This window comes from Pipra filicauda, unplaced genomic scaffold (genome assembly GCF_003945595.2).
Source record: "Pipra filicauda isolate LSUMZ 115617 unplaced genomic scaffold, ASM394559v2 scaffold651_size339498_pilon, whole genome shotgun sequence".
Classification (NCBI taxonomy): domain Eukaryota; kingdom Metazoa; phylum Chordata; class Aves; order Passeriformes; family Pipridae; genus Pipra; species Pipra filicauda.
This window is the reverse complement of record NW_024104811.1, coordinates 310,993-330,951: the sequence shown is the minus strand read 5'-3', so window position 1 is coordinate 330,951 and position 19,959 is coordinate 310,993. Positions and strand designations below refer to the sequence as shown.

Here is a 19,959-nt window from a genome sequence, read left to right as displayed (position 1 = left end):
TTGCAGGGATGCCATTAACTCAAAGTCCCTTCTCAGGGGGGTCACTGCACACCTTGGCCTTTCTTTGCCCTCCCCACCAAAGATGCTTCCAACACTTCTGACACATCTGGCAGACCCAGAGCTCTCCTCAGGGAAGGCTTCAGCTGCTTAAAGGCTGCCCTTGCACCATCTAGCCAAGGCAGCAAATGCTTACAGGCTGTTGGAAAAGTTGGCATAACAGTCTTACCACACATGCAGAGGGAGCAATCCAGAGTCCAGCCCGTCCCACCATTCCCAGGGAGGCAGTTCAGGGGCTGGCTGGGGCTCAGGGAGGAGTCATGGGGCTTCTCTTCTTCCTGCCCACTTGCCCCAGTTTCTCCTGCAAAAGCAAAGCTTTCTTGGCTTTCCTTGTTCAAGGAGATGCAGCAAAGGCCATCTTTGCAATCTAATCCTGGAAACCACTCCAGGTTGTCATTTCAGGGGCTTCTCTCAGGTCCTGCACTAATCAATCCCCTTGGCCATTGGTTTCCTTGGCAGGTTCTTGCCCTCACCTTCTACAAGCAAACCAGGAGGAGCAAATTCAGCTGTTCCTGCAACCAATCCAAGCTGCCATTCTGATTTTAAAGGATACTGGCTTGGCCTTACCAGGAGAGATCCCACATCAGGGGTAATACCTACAGGTTCTGCCCTCTTCCACTCTCCTGCAGTTCCACTGGCCCACACCACAGGAACAGCTGCAGCTGCCACTTCAGTCGGGGCCTTGCTGCTGACAGGAGTTATTCCCTGCACAACAAGAGCTGCTGCTTGGACACACTGAGTTACAGCAATTACAGTGTCAATAGCCACAGTTTTCAATTGCATTTCTGCCTCAACTTTTACACTCCATCTCTTCCTAGCACAGGTCTGGAAAACAGACAAACTCAGGAATTACCCAATGTTTTCCCAGTTTAACCCCTGTCACACCAATCACCTGAACACTGCCAGTCCTTCATTCTCCCTCTATTGTGTTTAGTACTGAGGAAGTTGGACCTGTGTCTGACCAGGACATGTGCAAACCAAATGCTGGGGACTGGAACACACACCTGGCACTCCTGCAGCTCTCACCAACACAGTCAAGAGAAAACAGCCAATTGGACCCTCACTGCTCATTTCTTAATCCCAATCCCACACTTCTTTGGCACTTGGAGCACCACTTTTATCACCCAATTCCAGCCCATTAGAGAGCTCCCTGTCTAGCAGGGACAGGGACCCCTGGGATACTCTCAGCAATGCCTGAATCCATGGCAGGGACCTTGCTTTGAGCGCCCCAGGGCCGGGCACCCCGAGGATCTCCCCGAAGAATCCTTTCGGTGCGCGCTGGAGTCCTCGGGGTGCCCCAACCCGGGGGGCACCCACAGCACTGTCCCTACAGGGGGCCAAGTTGGTCCTAAACTGCAGGGGGATCTTGCCTGTGTCCCAGACTGGTCCGGGGATCTGAGGCCCTTCCCGAGAAAATCTCGGTGCCGGCGTGAAGGGCCAGAGATCCCTTGGAGCCACGGGAGAGCAGGCACAGAGTCCCTCCTGGGGGGCAATTCTGCTGCCTCAAATCAGCTCTTCAAAGAGGCATTTTAAGACTCAATTTATGAGTTTTAGAAGCCAGGTATTCCTTGCTTACAACACCCTGCCATGATCCCAGCCCCACGGGGGTCCTGGCAATCAGCTCCCAAAGGGCACACGGAGGGGTCTCCACTGCAGCTCATGGGAGGGGTCACCATTACAGGAGGGCTCATTTTCCTTCCCTGCATTGCTGTTTCACATTCAGGACATTTTCCAACACTTATCACCATACACACCTACCCTTAGAAGGTTTCCAAGGGCCTTCCCAGGTCTTCTCTGTCTGGAGCCCTCAAAGTCCTCAGGGCCTGCCTCAGGAACCTCAACACAACTCACCTGCTTACACAGCAACTTGGTGCTGCTTGGCTGCTGCCTCACTTCCCTTCTTCCTTCTTTCTTCAGCTCCCTTGCTTGGTCCCTTTCAATCCCTGGGCTCAGCTCTCTGCAGTTTCCAGGCTCCATCCCACTGCAAAAAGGATTAGCCCTTGTTACATCTCAACACTCAGATATCATTCCACCTTTTTTTCCTTCACATTGGGCCACTAGGCCAGTGTCTCATAATTAAAAGCACAGTTTGACTCCTCAGTGACAACAACTGACAGCCCTGAATCCTAACACAGGCTGAGACACAAACACGGATGGGAACTCTGAAGGATCCACTTTGTTCTGCTCACCAATCAAAAGGAGCTTTCCTAACTCAAGAATAACAGACCCCAGGTCCTTTTTCTGCAACTTTACCTGCTATAAATGTGATCAAACAGACCTGGAAAGGCCCTTCCCACTTCACCTGCAGGGCTGGCAGTGCCACCACTGGACACGGCCCCAGGGGCTGGGCAGGAACGGAGGGGCTGGGGCGTCCAATCCATCGGCCCAGGCGGCACCAGGAGTTCCTGCAGTTCCTGAGGGGAGAGCCTCAAGACAACAAAGGATTAGGAAGAGCATTTCAAACTTTAATATGTATATCTCCTGGAAGATGGGGAGTTGGACAAGGCCCACTGGGGTAACAAGGACACACTCAAGGCTATCTACTCAAAGGATCTACCAGCACTCAAAAGCTGTCACTGTCCTTCTGTCAGGGGGAACTCAGCAAACTCTCTTTGCCAAGAGCCTCCAGCAGGATTTCCAGCTTTTGGGGCTCTCTTTTAACTATTGTTCCCATCCCTGTAGCTGGGACTATCACCTGCCCTACAGGGGAACAGCCCACAGAGTTCACTTGCAGGGATGCCATTAACTCAAAGTCCCTTCTCAGGGGGTCACTGCACACCTTGGCCTTTCTTTGCCCTCCCCACCAAAGATGATTCCAAAACTTCTGACACATCTGGCAGACCCAGAGCTCTCCTCAGGGAAGGCTTCAGCTGCTTAAAGGCTGCCCTTGCACCATCTAGCCAAGGCAGCAAATGCTTACAGGCTGTTCTTAAAAGCTGGTATAACAGTCTTACCACACATCCAGAGGGAGCAATCCAGAGTCCACCCTGTCCTACCATTCCCAGGAAGGCAGTTCAGGGGCTGTCTGGGGCTCAGGAGGAGTCAAGTGGCTTCTCTTCTTCCTTTCCCCTTTCCAGATTTTCTCCTCCAAAGGCAAAGGTTTCTTGGCTTTCCTTGCTCAAGGAGATGCAGCAAAGGCCATCTTTTCAATCCAATACTGGAAACTCCTCGAGGTTGTCATTCAAGGTGCTTCTCTCAGGTCCTGCACTCATCAATCATCTTGGCCATTGGTTTCTTAGCAGGTTCTTGCATTCACGTCCTACAAGCAAACCAGGATGAGCAAATTCAGCTGTTACTGCAACCAATCCAAGCTGGAATTCTGATTTTAAAGGATACTGGTTTTGCCTTACCCATATAGATCCCACAGGAGGGGTAATACCTACAGGTTCTGCCCTCTTCCACTCTCCTGCAGTTCCACTGGCCCACACCACAGGAACAACTGCAGCTGCCACTTCAGTCAGGGCCTTGCTGCTGACAGGAGTTATTCCCTGCACAACAAGAGCTGCTGCTTGGACACATTGAGTTTCAGCAATTACAGTGTCAATAGCCCCAGTTTTCAATTCCATTTCTGCCTCAACTTTTACACTCCATCTCTTCCTAGCACAGGTTTGGGTGAGTTTGGAAAATAGATAAACTGAGGAATTACCCAATGTTTTCCCAGTTTAACCCCTGACACACCAATCACCTTAACACTGCCAGTCCTTCATTCTCCCTCTCTTGGATTAAGGACTGAGCAAGTTGGACCTGTGTCTGAGCAGGACAGGTGCAAACCAAATGCTGGGGACTGGAACACACACCTGGCACTCCTGCAGCTCTCACTATTACAATCAAGAGAAAACAGCCAGTTGTTCCATCATTGCTCATTTCTTCCCAACAGCTCAAGGGGCACCAGAACTTGCCCTGAAGACACAAAGGCTTTTTTTGGGACCACCACGACCCATCTAGACTCTAGCACTGGAATTCCATCTCCTGGACAAGCTGGGAGAAGCAGGGAAGAAAACCAGGACCTTCCAGGTGAACTGGGGGCACCTCTTCATCCAACAGCAGCTCCAAGAAAGGTACTGAGTCAACACCTCACCAAAGACACAGGAAAACAAGTGCCAACACCTCGACAATCACTTCAGTTTTCAACTGATAAAGCAACACTAAAGAAAAGCTTTTCAGACACTTGGGAAGAGTCCATCCCACTTTAACCAGTGTGTGGGACTCGTTCCCAGCCTCCTGAGGTTCATTTCCCACCTCACTCAGGGCTGCAGAACACCTGGTTCTACACACACACACAGGGAGCTGCTGCTCCTGGATTCCAGTCTCCTGCTTCTCCTTGCAACTCCTCCAGCTGTTTGCCCAGCTCTCCAGTGCCCATTCCTTTGCCCACTGCACTTGGTCACAGCCCCAGGGCTCCCAGGGCCACCCTGGGCTCTCCCCTGCCCTGACACTCAGGGACCTTTCCCAGCCTGACTCCATCCAGCACTGACCCAGCTGCTGCACCTGCAATTCTCCTGCTCCTGCCCTCCCTCTGCCTGCAAAACACCCCTGCCAGCTCCTGCACCCCCACCTCTTACCTCCCAGACAACAGGAGCTGCATCCTCCTGGATCCTCCAGCTGGATGCTGCTGGCTCTGGGCAGCTCCCACCCTTCAGCAGGGGATGCCAAAGGCAGCTCTGGGGACTGTCCCGAGGGCAGGGACACCCACTGTGGCTCACACCAACACTCAGCCATCTCAGGCCTGGGCTCTTCTGCCTGCAGGGCAACAAACAGCCAAGCAGGGACACTGGGACACTCCAAGGAAACAGGGACAACAAACTCAGGAGCCTGGGACACCACAGCCCCCAAACCTGCCCAGGCTCCAGCTGCTGCACAGACCTGTGGCCACACAGGACCCAAACCCACCCCCAGCACAGACAACCCTGGGCAGGTCAAGCTGCTCATTCCCCACCACAACCAAACATCCAGTGCCACTGTCTGTCAGCCCCTGCTCCCAGCAATCAATCATCTTTGTCATTTGCTTTCCCTACAGGTCCTTGCATTCACCTTCTACTATCAAACCATGAGGAGCAAACTTGGCTCTTACCTGGAACCAATCCAGCTTGGCTTCCTAATTTTAAAGGATGCTGACTTTGCCTTACCAGTACAGACTCTGGCTTAGGGGTAATACCTACAGGATCTGCCCTCTTCCACTCTCCTGCAGTTCCACTGGCCCACACCACAGGAACAGCTGCAGCTGCCACTTCAGTCGGGGCCTTGCTGCTGACAGGAGTTATTCCCTGCACAACAAGAGCTGCTGCTTGGACACAATGAGTTTCAGCAATTACAGTGTCAATAGCCCCACTTTTCAATTTCATTTCTGCCTCAACTTTCCCAATCTTCTCCTAGCACAGGTTTGGGTGAGTTTGGTAAATAGAGAAATGAGGAATTACCCAGTGTTTTCCCAGTTTAACCCATGACACACCAATCACCTGAACACTGCCAGTCCTTCATTCTCCCTCTCTTGGGTTAAGGACTGAGCAAGTTGGACCTGTGTCTGAGCAGGACAGGTGCAAACCAAATGCTGGGGACTGGAACACACACCTGGCACTCCTGCAGCTCTCACCATTACAGTCAAGAGAAAACAGCCAATTGGACCCTCCCTGCTCATTTCTTAATCCCAATCCCACACTTCTTTGGCACTTGGAGCACCACTTTTATCACCCAATTCCAGCCCTTTAGAGAGCTCCATGTCTAGCAGGGACAGGGACCCCTGGGATACTCTCAGCAATGCCTGAATCCATGGCAGGGACCTTGCTTTGAGCTCCCCAGGGCCGGGCACCCCGAGGATCTCCCCGAAGAATCCTTTCGGTGCGCGCTGGAGTCCTCGGGGTGCCCCAACCCGGGGGGCACCCACAGCACTGTCCCTCCAGGGGGCCAATTTGGTCCTAAACTGCAGGGGGATCTTGCCTGTGTCCCAGACTGGTCCGGGGATCTGAGGCCCTTCCCGAGAAAATCTCGGTGCCGGCGTGAAGGGCCAGAGATCCCTTGGAGCCACGGGAGAGCAGGCACAGAGTCCCTCCTGGGGGGCAATTCTGCTGCCTGAAATCAGCTCTTCAAAGAAGCCTCTAACACTCAGCTGGGGACTTTTAGAAGCCAGGCATTCCCTGCTTACAACACCCTGCCATGATCCCAGCCCCACGGGGGTCCTGGCAATCCGCTCCCAAAGGGCACACGGAGGGGTCTCCACTGCAGCTGATGGGAGGGGTCAGCATTACAGGAGGGTTCACTTTCCTTCTCTGCATTCCTGTTCCACTTTCAAGACATTCCCAACACCTGTTACCATATACACAAAGCTTTGTAAATCTACGAAAGGCTCAATCAGGGGTCTCTGGTGGTCCCCTGTGCCTGCAGCCCCCAAAGTTCTCAGTGACCACCTTAGCAACTTCAACACAACTCACTTGGTTGTGGAGGAATTTGGTGCTGCTTGGCTGCTGCCTCAGTTCCCTTCTTCTTTCTTTCTTGACTTTGCTTGCTCAGTCCCTTTAAGTTCCTTGGCTCAGCTCCATGCAGTTTCTAGGGAACATCCCACTGCAAAAACTACCAGTTCTTGGTACATCTCCAAACTCAGACATCAGGGAGCGAGGCAGAAATCAACTAATCCAGGGCACTGCCTCCAAATATTGGGAAAAAAACACCAGAATATTCCATGGCCTCCCTTGGAAAATTAACCCCAAACTGCTCAGACACAAACAATACCCTGCACACCACAACAATCTGGCACTGCTGGTTCAACCCGGCCAAGTCAGTTGGGAAATGACACAAGGTCAACTTTCTTCCAAGTTTCAGTTATGATACAACAATCAGGGAGATCACAGACTCCCCTGGACAGTTTTACTCTGAGGAGAGAAAGAAACCAAAGCCATCCCCAGGGCTGCAATAGCTCAGGCTCACAAAGAGACCCAGGGCCTTCAGGTTTCTGAGTGGCTTCACTGAGGGGCTTCCCAGGTCTGCTCTGTCTGGAACCCTCAAAGTCCTCAGGGCCTGCCTCAGGAACCTCAACACAACTCACCTGCTTACACAGGAACTTGGTGCTGCTAGGCTGATGCCTCAGTTCCTTCTTTCTTCACCTCCCTTGCTTGGTCCCTTTCAATCCCTGGGCTCAGCTCTCTGCAGTTTCCAGGCTCCATCCCACTGCAAAAAGGATTAGCTCTTGTTACATCTCAACACTCACATATCATTCCAGCTTTTTTCTTCACACTGGGGCACTAGGCCAGTGTCTGACAATTAAAGCATGGTTTGACTCCTCAGTGACAACAACTGACAGCCCTGAATCCTAACACAGGCTGAGACACAAACACGGGTGGGAACTCTGAAGGATCCACTTGGTTCTGCTCACCAACCAAAAGAAGCTTTCTGAACTCAAGAATAACAGACCCCAGGTCCTTTTACTGCAATTTTACCTGCTAGAAATGTGACCCACAAGACCTGCAAAGGCCCTTCCCACTTCCCCTGCAGGGCTGGCAGTGCCACCACTGGACACGGCCCCAGGGGCTGGGCAGGAACGGAGGGGCTGGGGCGTCCAATCCATCGGCCCAGGCGGCACCAGGAGTTCCTGCAGTTCCTGAGGGGAGAGCCTCAAGACAACAAAGGATTAGGAAGAGCATTTGAAACTTTAATATCTATATCCCCTGGAAGATGGGGAGTTGGACAAGGTCTACTGGGGCAACAAGGACACACTCAAGGCTGTCTATTCAAAGGATCTACCAGCACTCAAAAGCTGTCACTGTCCTTCTGTCAGGGGGAACTCAGCAAACTCTCTTTGCCAAGAGCCTCCAGCAGGATTTCCAGCTTTTGGGGCTCCCTTTTAACCATTTTTCCCATCATTGTAGCTGGGACTGTCATCTGCCCTACAGGGGGAACAGCCCACAGAGTTCACTTGCAGGGATGCCATTAACTCAAAGTCCCTTCTCAGGGGGTCACTGCACACCTTGGCCTTTCTTTGCCCTCCCCACCAAAGATCCTTCCAACAGTTCTGACACATCTGGCACACCCAGAGCTCTCCTCAGGGAAGGCTTCAGCTGCTTAAAGGCTGCCCTTGCACCATCTAGCCAAGGCAGCAAATGCTTACAGGCTCTTGGAAAAGTTGCCATAACAGTCTTACCACACATCCAGAGGGAGCAATCCAGAGTCCAGCCCGTCCCACCATTCCCAGGGAGGCAGTTCAGGGGCTGGCTGGGGCTCAGGGAGGAGTCACGGGGCTTCTCTTCTTCCTGCCCGCTTTCCCCATTTTCTCCTGCAAAAGCAAAGCTTTCTTGGCTTTCCTTGCTCAAGGAGATGCAGCCAAGGCCATCTTTGCAATCTAATCCTGGAAACTACTCCAGGTTGTCATTTCAGGGGGTTCTCTCAGGTCCTGCACTAATCAATCCCCTTGGCCATTGGTTTCCTTTGCAGGTTCTTGCCCTCACCTTCTACAAGCAAACCAGGAGGAGCAAATTCAGCTGTTCCTGCAACCAATCCAAGCTGCCATTCTGATTTTAAAGGATACTGGCTTGGCCTTACCAGGAGAGATCCCACATCAGGGGTAATACCTACAGGTTCTGCCCTCTTCCACTCTCCTGCAGTTCCACTGGCCCACACCACAGGAACAGCTGCAGCTGCCACTTCAGTCGGGGCCTTGCTGCTGACAGGAGTTATTCCCTGCACAACAAGAGTTGCTGCTTGGACACACTGAGTTTCACCAATTACAGTTTCAATATTCCCATTTTCAATTTCATTTTCGCCTCAACTTTTCCAATCTTTTCCTAGCACAGGTTTGGGTGAGTTTGGTAAATAGAGCAATGAGGAATTACTCAATGTTTTCCCAGTTGAACCCCTGTCACACCAATCACCTGAACACTGCCAGTCCTTCATTCTCCCTCTACTGTCTTAAGGACTGAGGAAGTTGGACCTGTGTCTGAGCAGGACATGTGCAAACCACATGTTGGGGACTGGAACACACACCTGGCACTCCTGCAGCTCTCACAGTCACATTCCAGAGAAAACAGCCAATTGGACCCTCACTGCTCATTTCTTAATCCCAATCCCACACTTCTTTGGCACTTGGAGAACCACTTTTATCACCCAATTACAGCCCATTAGAGAGCTCCATGTCTAGCAGGGACAGGGACCCCTGGGATACTCTCAGCAATGCCTGAATCCATGGCAGGGACCTTGCTTTGAGCTCCCCAGGGCCGGGCACCCCGAGGATCTCCCCGAATAATCCTTTCGGTGCGCGCTGGAGTCCTCGGGGTGCCCCAACCCGGGGGGCACCCACAGCACTGTCCCTCCAGGGGGCCAAGTTGGTCCTAAACTGCAGGGGGATCTTGCCTGTGTCCCAGACTGGTCCGGGGATCTGAGGCCCTTCCCGAGAAAATCTCGGTGCCGGCGTGAAGGGCCAGAGATCCCTTGGAGCCACGGGAGAGCAGGCACAGAGTCCCTCCTGGGGGGCAATTCTGCTGCCTGAAATCAGCTCTTCAAAGAAGCCTCTAACACTCAGCTGGGGACTTTTAGAAGCCAGGCATTCCTTGCTTACAACACCCTGCCATGATCCCAGCCCCACGGGGGTCCTGGCAATCAGCTCCCAAAGGGCACACGGAGGGGTCTCCACTGCAGCTCATGGGAGGGGTCACCATTACAGGAGGGTTCATTTTCCTTCCCTGCATTCCTGTTCTGCATGCAGGAAAATTCACAACACTTATCACCATACACACCTACCCTTAGAAGGTTTCCAAGGGCCTTCCCAGGTCTTCTCTGTCTGGAGCCCTCAAAGTCCTCAGGGCCTGCCTCAGGAACCTCAACACAACTCACCTGCTTACACAGGAACTTGGTGCTGCTTGGCTGATGCCTCAGTTCCTTCTTCCTTCTTTCTTCACCTCCCTTGCTTGGTCCCTTTCAATCCCTGGGCTCAGCTCTCTGCAGTTTCCAGGCTCCATCCCACTGCAAAAAGGATTAGCTCTTGTTACATCTCAACACTCAGATATCATTCCACCTTTTTTCCCTTCACATTGGGCCACTAGGCCAGTGTCTCATAATTAAAAGCACAGTTTGACTCCTCAGTGACAACAACTGACAGCCCTGAATCCTAACACAGGCTGAGACACAAACACAGATGGGAACTCTGAAGGATCCACTTGGTTCTGCTCACCAATCAAAAGGAGCTTTCCTAACTCAAGAATAACAGACCCCAGGTCCTTTTTCTGCAACTTTACCTGCTATAAATGTGATCCACAGGACCTGCAAAGGCCCTTCCCACTTCCCCTGCAGGGCTGGCAGTGCCACCACTGGACACGGCCCCAGGGGCTGGGCAGGAACGGAGGGGCTGGGGCGTCCAATCCATCGGCCCAGGCGGCACCAGGAGTTCCTGCAGTTCCTGAGGGGAGAGCCTCAAGACAACAAAGGATTATGGAGATCATTTTAAACTTCAATATGTATATCTCTTGGAATAGGGGGAGTTGGACAAGGCCCACTGGTGCAACAAGGACACACTCAAGGCTATCTATTCAAAGGATCTACCAGCACTCAAAAGCTGTCACTGTCCTTCTGTCAGGGCAGAACGCTGAAAACTCTCTTTGCCAAGAGCCTCCAGCAGGATTTCCAGCTTTTGGGGCTCCCTTTTAACCATTTTTCCCATCACTGGAGCTGGGACTGTCACCTGCCCTACAGGGGGAACAGCCCACAGAGTTCACTTGCAGGGATGCCATTAACTCAAAGTCCCTTCTCAGGGGGGGTCACTGCACACCTTGGCCTTTCTTTGCCCTCCCCACCAAAGATGATTCCAACAGTTCTGACACATCTGGCAAACCAAAGCTCTCCTCAATGAAGGCTTCAGCTGCTTAAAGGCTGCCCTTGCACCATCTAGCCAAGGCAGCAAAGTCTTACAGGCTGTTGGCAAAGTTGGCATAACAGTCTTACCACACATGCAGAGGGAGCAATCCAGAGTCCAGCCCGTCCCACCATTCCCAGGGAGGCAGTTCAGGGGCTGGCTGGGGCTCAGGGAGGAGTCATGGGGCTTCTCTTCTTCCTGCCTGCTTGCACCAGTTTCTCCTGCAAAAGCAAAGCTTTCTTGGCTTTCCTTGCTCAAGGACATGCAGCCAAGGCCGTCTTTGCAATCTCATACTGGAAACTACTCCAGGTTGTCATTTCAGGGGGCTCTCTCAGGTCCTGCACTAATCAATCCCCTTGGCCATTGGTTTCTTGGCAGGTTCTTGAATTCACCTTCTACAAGCAAACCAGGAGGAGCAAATTCAGCTGTTCCTGCAACCAATCCAAGCTGGCATTCTGATTTTAAAGGATACTGGCTTGGCCTTACCAGGAGAGATCCCACATCAGGGGTAATACCTACAGGTTCTGCCCTCTTCCACTCTCCTGCAGTTCCACTGGCCCACACCACAGGAACAGCTGCAGCTGCCACTTCAGTCAGGACCTTGCTGCTGACAGGAGTTATTCCCTGCACAACAAGAGCTGCTGCTTGGACACATTTGAGTTTCACCAATTACTGCTTCAGTATCTCCAGTTTTCAATTCCATTTCTGCCTCAACTTTGCCAGTCAATCTCTTCCTGGCACAGGTTTGGGTGAGTTTGGCAAAGACAGAAACTGAGGAATTCCCCAATGTTTTCCCAGTTTAACCCCTGACACACCAATCACCTTAACACTGCCAGTCCTTCATTCTCCCTCTCTTGGGTTAGGGACTGAGGAAGTTGGACCTGTGTCTGAGCAGGACATGTGCAAACCAAATGCTGGGGACTGGAACACACACCTGGCACTCCTGCAGCTCTCACAGTCACATTCCAGAGAAAACAGCCAATTGGACCATCACTGCTCATTTCTTCTCTGCCACAGCAACATCATTCCAGGCCTCTCCCTGCCAACCTTCCGCCTCTCCCAACAGCTCCAGTGGCAACACAACTTACCCTGAAGGCACAAAGGCTCCTTTTGGGAGCACCACGAGCCATCTAGACTCTAGCACTGGAATTCCATCTCCTGGACAAGCTGGGAGAAGCAGGGAAGAAAACCAGGACCTTCCAGGTGAACTGGGGGCACCTCTTCATCCAACAGCAGCTCCAATAAAGGTACTGAGTCAACACCTCACCAAAGACACAGGAAAACAAGTGCCAACACCTTGACAATCACTCCAGTTTTCAACTGATAAAAGCAACACTAAAGAAAAGCTTTTCAGACACTTGGGAAGAGTCCATCCCACTTTAACCAGTGTGTGGGACTCGTTCCCAGCCTCCTGAGGTTCATTTCCCACCTCACTCAGGGCTGCAGAACACCTGGTTCTACACACACACACAGGGAGCTGCTGCTCCTGGATTCCAGTCTCCTGCTTCTCCTTGCAACTCCTCCAGCTGTTTGCCCAGCTCTCCAGTGCCCATTCCTTTGCCCACTGCACTTGGTCACAGCCCCAGGGCTCCCAGGGCCACCCTGGGCTCTCCCCTGCCCTGACACTCAGGGACCTTTCCCAGCCTGACTCCATCCAGCACTGACCCAGCTGCTGCACCTGCAATTCTCCTGCTCCTGCCCTCCCTCTGCCTGCAAAACACCCCTGCCAGCTCCTGCACCCCCACCTCTTACCTCCCAGACAACAGGAGCTGCATCCTCCTGGATCCTCCAGCTGGATGCTGCTGGCTCTGGGCAGCTCCCACCCTTCAGCAGGGGATGCCAAAGGCAGCTCTGGGGACTGTCCCGAGGGCAGGGACACCCACTGTGGCTCACACCAACACTCAGCCATCTCAGGCCTGGGCTCTTCTGCCTGCAGGGCAACAAACAGCCAAGCAGGGACACTGGGACACTCCAAGGAAACAGGGACAACACGCTCAGGAGCCTGGCACACCACAGCCCCCAGACCTGCCCAGGCTCCAGCTGCTGCACAGACCTGTGGCCACACAGGACCCAAACCCACCCCCAGCACAGACAACCCTGGGCAGGTCAAGCTGCTCATTCCCCACCACAACCAAACATCCAGTGCCACTGTCTGCCAGCCCCTGCTCCCAGCAATCAATCACCTTTCCCATTTCCTTTCTTTACAGCTCCTTGCATTCACATTCTACTATCAAACCATGAGGAGCAAACTCGGCTCTTACCTGGAACCAATCCAATTTGGCTTCCTAATTTTAAAGGATACTGACTTTGCCTTACCAGTACAGACTCTGGCTTAGGGGTAATACCTACAGGTTCTGCCCTCTTCCACTCTCCTGCAGTTCCACTGGCCCACACCACAGGAACAACTGCAGCTGCCACTTCAGTCGGGGCCTTGCTGCTGACAGGAGTTATTCCCTGCACAACAAGAGCTGCTGCTTGGACACACTGAGTTTCAGCAATTACAGTTTCAATATTCCCATTTTCAATTTCATTTTCGCCTCAACTTTTCCAATCTTTTCCTAGCACAGGTTTGGGTGAGTTTGGTAAATAGAGCAATGAGGAATTCCCCAATGTTTTCCCAGTTGAACCCCTGACACACCAATCACCTTAACACTGCCAGTCCTTCATTCTCCCTCTACTGTCTTAAGGACTGAGGAAGTTGGACCTGTGTCTGACCAGGACAGGTGCAAACCACATGTTGGGGACTGGAACACACACCTGGCACTCCTGCAGCTCTCACAGTCACATTCCAGAGGAAACAGCCAATTGGACCCTCACTGCTCATTTCTTAATCCCAATCCCACACTTCTTTGGCACTTGGAGAACCACTTTTATCACCCAATTCCAGCCCATTAGAGAGCTCCATGTCTAGCAGGGACAGGGACCCCTGGGATACTCTCAGCAATGCCTGAATCCATGGCAGGGACCTTGCTTTGAGCTCCCCAGGGCCGGGCACCCCGAGGATCTCCCCGAAGAATCCTTTCGGTGCGCGCTGGAGTCCTCGGGGTGCCCCAACCCGGGGGGCACCCACAGCACTGTCCCTCCAGGGGGCCCAATTTGGTCCTAAACTGCAGGGGGATCTTGCCTGTGTCCCAGACTGGTCCGGGGATCTGAGGCCCTTCCCGAGAAAATCTCGGTGCCGGCGTGAAGGGCCAGAGATCCCTTGGAGCCACGGGAGAGCAGGCACAGAGTCCCTCCTGGGGGCCAATTCTGCTGCCTGAAATCAGCTCTTCAAAGAAGCCTCTAAGACTCAGCTGGTGAGTTTTAGAAGCCAGGTATTCCTACACACTGTTAGATATTTTAAGAGCTTACTGACTGAAAACACATAAGGCTTTTATCATGGACATCTGAACTTTCACAGACAGCTCCTTTCCCCTTTCAGTACAAAATTATTTTCATAGTATCATTTAATAAGAAGTGCCCAGGAACCCCAGACCATGCTTTCCAGAACAGAAAATAAACAGAGGGAAGGACAAGTGTAACACACTCCAGAACAGACCTGACTTCAGTTTTACTCATTGTGTTCAAATACAGCAGACAAAAACTTCAGCAGGAGAGTGCTGGCACATTCCCAATGCTATCTTGAAAGTCCATCCTACAGCTGCAGTAGGCAAGTTGGAGTCATAGAAGTCCCTTGTTCCTGCAGATGCCTGGGGATCCTCTCCATCCGTCTCGTGCTCTCCCAACAGGAGAAAGGGGGACCTCAGGGACACGGTGGCACTCGACATCCTGCTGAGAGAGCAAGGAAACCTTTTTTTGCTAGAGAGCACAGCAACCCCCCTGTCCTTGCAAACTGCCTCCCTGCAAACAAGGAACCAGTTCTCCTGGACATTTCTCCAACACTCAAGGTCTTTTGAAGCTGCTCTCGTGGCACCAAACCTGCTCGGGGTCTCTCCCAGCTGTTGGTTCTCCGTGGAGTTAACAGGCACACACTCCATTCCCTCCTCCCCCAGCCAAACCCAATTCTCACCGGCAGGACGGGCCCTGCCCTTACCTGTCCAAGCTCCCAGCTCGGCACAGCCGTGGGGACAGAGCAGCTTCCCAAGGCAGCTCCCGCCCGGCAGGAAGCACAACTCGCCACACTCCACCAGCCGCTGGGCACGGACCTGAGCTGAGCCCCAGGGAGGGCACGGCTGGACAGAGAAGGAGCAAAGAGCATTAATGCAGCACCGAGAAACTGAGACCAGTCTTTGCCTTTGAGTCTAGCCAAACCCTGCACGGGGAAAGACTTTGGGATTCCGAAGCAAACCCTGAGACACCCAGAGAGTAACAGCCCCGCAGCCCTGCCACGGCTCCCCCCGGGGGCACCCGGCAGGTAACAGGTTTATCCGGCCCCCAGCTTATCCGGCTGCCCAGCACAACGCGCCCCTAAACGCCCCCCGGCTCCCCCGGTCACAAACCCAGCGGCCAAGGCGCTCTCCCCTCCGCAGCCCGGGCAGCAGCGGGGCCGCACCCTCAGCCCTCACACACAACCGCCCGCACCCGCCCCGCCGGCCCTTTATACCGCGGCCCGGCAGCGCTGCCCAATCAGCGCTCGAGCGCCTCCGCCCAATCCCAGCCCGCCCGGCCCTGCGGCCCCGCCCCGCCCGCTCAGCCCGGCCCCGCCCCTCGGCGCGGCCCCGCCCCCCGTTCCCTCAGCGCGGCTCCCGGCGGGCGCTGCTGGGGCCGGGGAAGGGCGGGTGGGAGCTCCGCGGTCACGGCCCGGCCGGGAGATCTCCCGGGACAAGGGGAGCGAGGCGGGCAGCGGGGCCTGCGGGGACAGCGGCCTTCTTGGGGGCGGGCAGGGCGGGGCCGGGCGGGCCGGGGGGCGGGGCCGGCGCGAGCCGGGGGGCGGGCCTGGGCGGGTGGAGGGGCGGGGCCGGCGCGATCCCGCGGGGGCGGGTCCCGCGGCTGCGACCCCGCGGGGAAGGGACCCCCGGGCCGGCCCCGTCCGGCCCCGCCGCTGGCCCTGATCGGGCACCGCCCCTCGACCACAGTTTTAACATTAGAGAGCCAAGTTTAACCCAGAGCCTGCAAGCTCCCAAGTGCTGGGCATTTCCACAGACTTTTTATTTTTCTCTTTTTAATGACCGCGTTGCCAAAGTTTGGGAAATACAATCAGCGTTCCCTAAACACCGTCACTTCCATAGCCACCTGCTGATGGGCAGCAGCCTGCCCTGGACGGGCTGCGGGGATGCTGTGAAGGCCACTGTTGCCCAGGTTTGAAGGACTCTGGCCATGATCCCCGGCCCGTGGGCAGAAAGCCCAGAGCCAAGGGGAACTCCAGCCAGCTGCAGGCAGATGTTACTCCGTCCCGGTGCCGGGGGTGGGGGCGAAGGTGCCCTTCCCCGGCCGGCAGCGGCGGTCGTCCCCTGGGCAGAGTCCGCCCTGATCCTCGGCGTCACTGGAGCCAATTCCCCTGTCCCCTGGGGCACAGGATGATCGTACATTGGTCTCTCCGTTATTTCTCAGGCACTCACACACCCAGGTCCTGCCTCTTTTTGACCCCCCCCCAGGGGGCTGCATTTTGCCAGTGGGATTTTCCCACTTTTCAGCAGACCGGGGATCATTTTCCAAGGTCCCCAGGACATTTCTGGAGCTGACCCGTTACCGAGCACAGAGCACAGGACAAGGGAAGAACAAAGTTTTTAGCCCCTACCACACAACATTTTCTTTTCCCGTAGCAACTCGCTCCAACTCTTCCCATCTCGGAAGGTTCCTTGACTTTGGTCAGCCTCCAAGGATTCTGGGAGGAGATTTCACACCCACAAATCAAGATCCCAGACCCAGAGGGCTGTCCATGGAGGTGGAGGAGTGCTGGCTGCTCCAGTGAATTTCCTCCATGTGCCAACATAAAATTAATGGCATCGCTTTCCAATCCTCTTGGGCTGGTACTGTCACAATGGAAAACTCCTTTTCCATGTCCAGAGGCAGGAGATTGTCCTGGTCAGGCTGTGGGACCTTAAACTGCACGTTTCTCTGGGGGCTGTGACTGGGATTCCAGCAGGGAATGAGCCTCCTGTGTGTGGGACTGGGCAGGTTTTCCCTCAGGGAGGCTCTCACTTTACTCCTTGGCACATTTTCTCTGGAATACGAAATGAAGATTGTTATCAGATACCCACGGGGAAGCAAATTACTGTTTCTTGTTCACCAGCTACGAACAAAACTCTTCCAGAAACCAGCACTGGAAAGGCTGGAAGCTGCTGCTTCACCCTACGGTGTCAGAAAAAGAGAGAAAACACAAAATTGTGTATCCCAAAATAACGATAAAACGATTCCACCTGCTCTTAGTGCGACCAGGGATAACTCCGCCATTCCAGTGACACTGAGGAATTGGAAGTGTCCTAAAGGCACCTCCACTCAGACCTCCATTTTGAGCCTTCTGCCACCCGTGAATTTTGCTGTTCTTTTGCCAGGAACACTCCACCCCTGCTTCTTTAGGCATCTCCACCTGGGGGATAAAACAGACTTGGAAAAAGTTTGGAATGCTGCTTCCAAGTCAGGTTCCCTGCTAGGAAATGACTCCAGCTGGGAGGTAAATGGATTTCTCAAGAGTTCTCTCATTATCTCCCATTTGTTGGGACATAAGAGGAAAAACCCCCTGGGATCTGACTCGGATACAACCCCTCCAGATATTCCACGAGGAGAACACTCCTTTGCTTTCTCTGCGAATCTCTCAGAGCAGCTGAAACAGGGTGGCTGGAACAATATTTATGGGAATGTTCCAGCCTGTGAGTGAGCAATCCCTTATCCTGTAACTCCCATGGACTGAAATACCGGAGATCCAAGCTCAGTATTGGAGCTGAACTCACCAGTCCCTGGGTCTCCCTGTGGCTGTGCTCGGATTGCTCCTGCCTGGACATTTTGAACACTGACCAGTTCCTGCCCAAATGACAAAAATCAGCATTTGCAGTCACATCCCATTCGTTGCCCCCTCCCGTTGTTATTTCTGTGATATTCATTATTGTTGCAGTGAGAGAAATAAACTGGAGGGGAAACTTGAGAGATAAAGGATAAAAAAATGGATTTTGTGGTGCATTTTTGGGGGGAACTCAATTTGATTTTTGGGGGGATGTAAGTCACCTAAAAAGGCTGGAATTTCAGTGGGAGCAGGAGAGAAAACACCCGGAGAGCCCATTGGATCTGACAGAGCTGGGCAGGTACAGAGAGTGGCTTTGGGAGCTCCTGGAGTCAGTGAGGAGGGTGCAAGGACCAGCTCAGGATCAGAGCCCACCAAGGCTCAGCCGGGGAGGGTCTGCAGGAGCCAGATCCCAGCTAAGGGCATTCCCCAGGGAATCCTCCTCCAGGGAAACGGGAGTACCTTCCAGATCCTGACACCTCTGCACAGTTAAGGAAAACTGTCAGCTTTGCACAGCTGTGCCATCCCCAAACCACGCTCCTTTCTGAAAACCAGAAAATAAGGAAAACACCTGGGGAGCAACGGGAAGAAAAGCTGCTGGAACAGCTCTGATTTCCCAGGTGGGTTTTATTATCCATTTTATCCAGGCTGGGATTTTCCCTACCTGTCCACCGCCGATTCCCTCATTCTTACCCCAAAATGTCCGCCCTCTCCCCAACATGTCTCCTTTGTCCCCTGCAGAATCCCCCCGACGGTGACGCCCCGGGACCTGCGTGGGCGAGCGGAGCCTCCGGTGCCCCGAGCCCTCAGCTCCCGGTGCCGCCGCCTTCCCGGGAATCCCACCGGGACACCGATCCCTGCACCGGGACACCGAGACCCATCAGGGACACCGAGACTCAGCCGAGACACCGAGCCCCCCGTACTCCCCGCTCCTTGCCCGGGCAGCCCCGCTCGGTTCATCCCCGGGCAGTGCCGCTCCCCGTCCCATTCCCGCTCTCATTCCCGGTCCTGTTCCCATTCCCTCTCCCGTTCCCATTCCCGCTCCCATTCCCATTCCCGGTCCCGCTCCCATTCCCGGTCCCGCTCCCATTCCCGGTCCCGCTCCCATTCCCAGTCCCACTCCCATTCCCGGTGCCGCTCCCATTCCCGGTGCCGCTCCAATTCCCGCTCCCACTCCCATTCCCGGTCCCACTCCCACTCTCGGTGCTGCTCCCATTCCCATTCCCGGTCCCATTCCCATTCCCGCTCCCGCTCCCAGTTCCCGGTGCTGTTCCCGTTCCCGGTGCCGTTCCCATTCCCGATGCCGCTCCCATTCCCGGTCCCGTTCCCGGTCCCACTCCCATTCCCGGTGCCGCTCCCGCTCCCATTCCCGCTCCCAGTCCCGTTCCCGGTGCCGCTCCCATTCCCAGTCCCGCTCCCATTCCCGGTGCCATTCCCATTCCCGGTCCCGCTCCCATTCCCATTCCCGCTCCCATTCCCGCTCCCGTTCCCGTTCCCGAGCTGCAGTGCCGGGCGTTCCCCGCAGACGGCAGCACTGAGCGCAAAGAGCAGCCGTGGGTTAATTAATGAGCCCCCCCTGAAATCCCGGCCCAGATCCCGGATTTGGGGAGTCACAGCGAGGGGAGAGAGAACAAACATCTGAACACGCAGAGCTGTTCCCAGTTCCTTCCTACGGGTCGCCTTCCCCTACGTTTCCGAGCCCTTTATTGTTTTATTTATGTACACAAACCCTTTTATTTGTGTTTTCAGTCCCTACAGATCCATAATCAGAATTCCTCTCATAGTCCAGAATCCTGTCTATAATACAGCAGATACGTGGGTTTATTTTGAAATCAATTTATATATACATTAATGGTATTTCCTGGTATATATAAAAATGAGGGACTTTACAGTTTGCAGTGTTTTACACACACACACCCCATGTGAATTTTCAGGTGTTTTGGGGCTGTCACCTCCCTTTTTGGGGGGGAACCCACATGACCACCCTCATCCTCCACTCACCTGCTCTGTGACACCATCAGCCCCCAGACTCCCCCACCCCCAGAGAAGGCACAAAACGAGTCCAGCTGCCCTGACCAGCAGCTCAGTGCTTCAAGAAAGCCCTTGATACATGGACATCCCCCCAGAAAAAGCAGGAAAAATCAAGGGAGGGCAGGGCAGCCCCCCAAGGAGTTGGAGTCCCCCCCCAGCTCCCATC

The 19,959-nt window shown here is 54.1% G+C and overlaps 1 long non-coding RNA gene across 4 annotated transcripts; it reads right to left on the bottom strand.

The window, feature by feature from the left end:
* Positions 1 to 321: 321 nt before the first annotated feature.
* On the bottom strand, positions 322 to 15,452 carry LOC113986340. Of its 4 annotated transcripts, none has more exons than XR_005566177.1 (4): positions 15,325 to 15,414; positions 14,919 to 15,057; positions 14,424 to 14,656; positions 322 to 358 (listed from the first exon to the last, which is right to left on the bottom strand). It is a non-coding gene; the product is annotated as an uncharacterized LOC113986340 (long non-coding RNA). The 4 variants fall into 4 exon arrangements; XR_005566178.1 differs by lacking the exon at positions 322 to 358 and adding an exon at positions 13,303 to 13,339; XR_005566179.1 differs by lacking the exons at positions 322 to 358; positions 15,325 to 15,414 and adding an exon at positions 15,429 to 15,452 and having other exon boundaries at positions 14,404 to 14,656.
* Between the last annotated feature and the right edge of the window lie 4,507 nt (positions 15,453 to 19,959).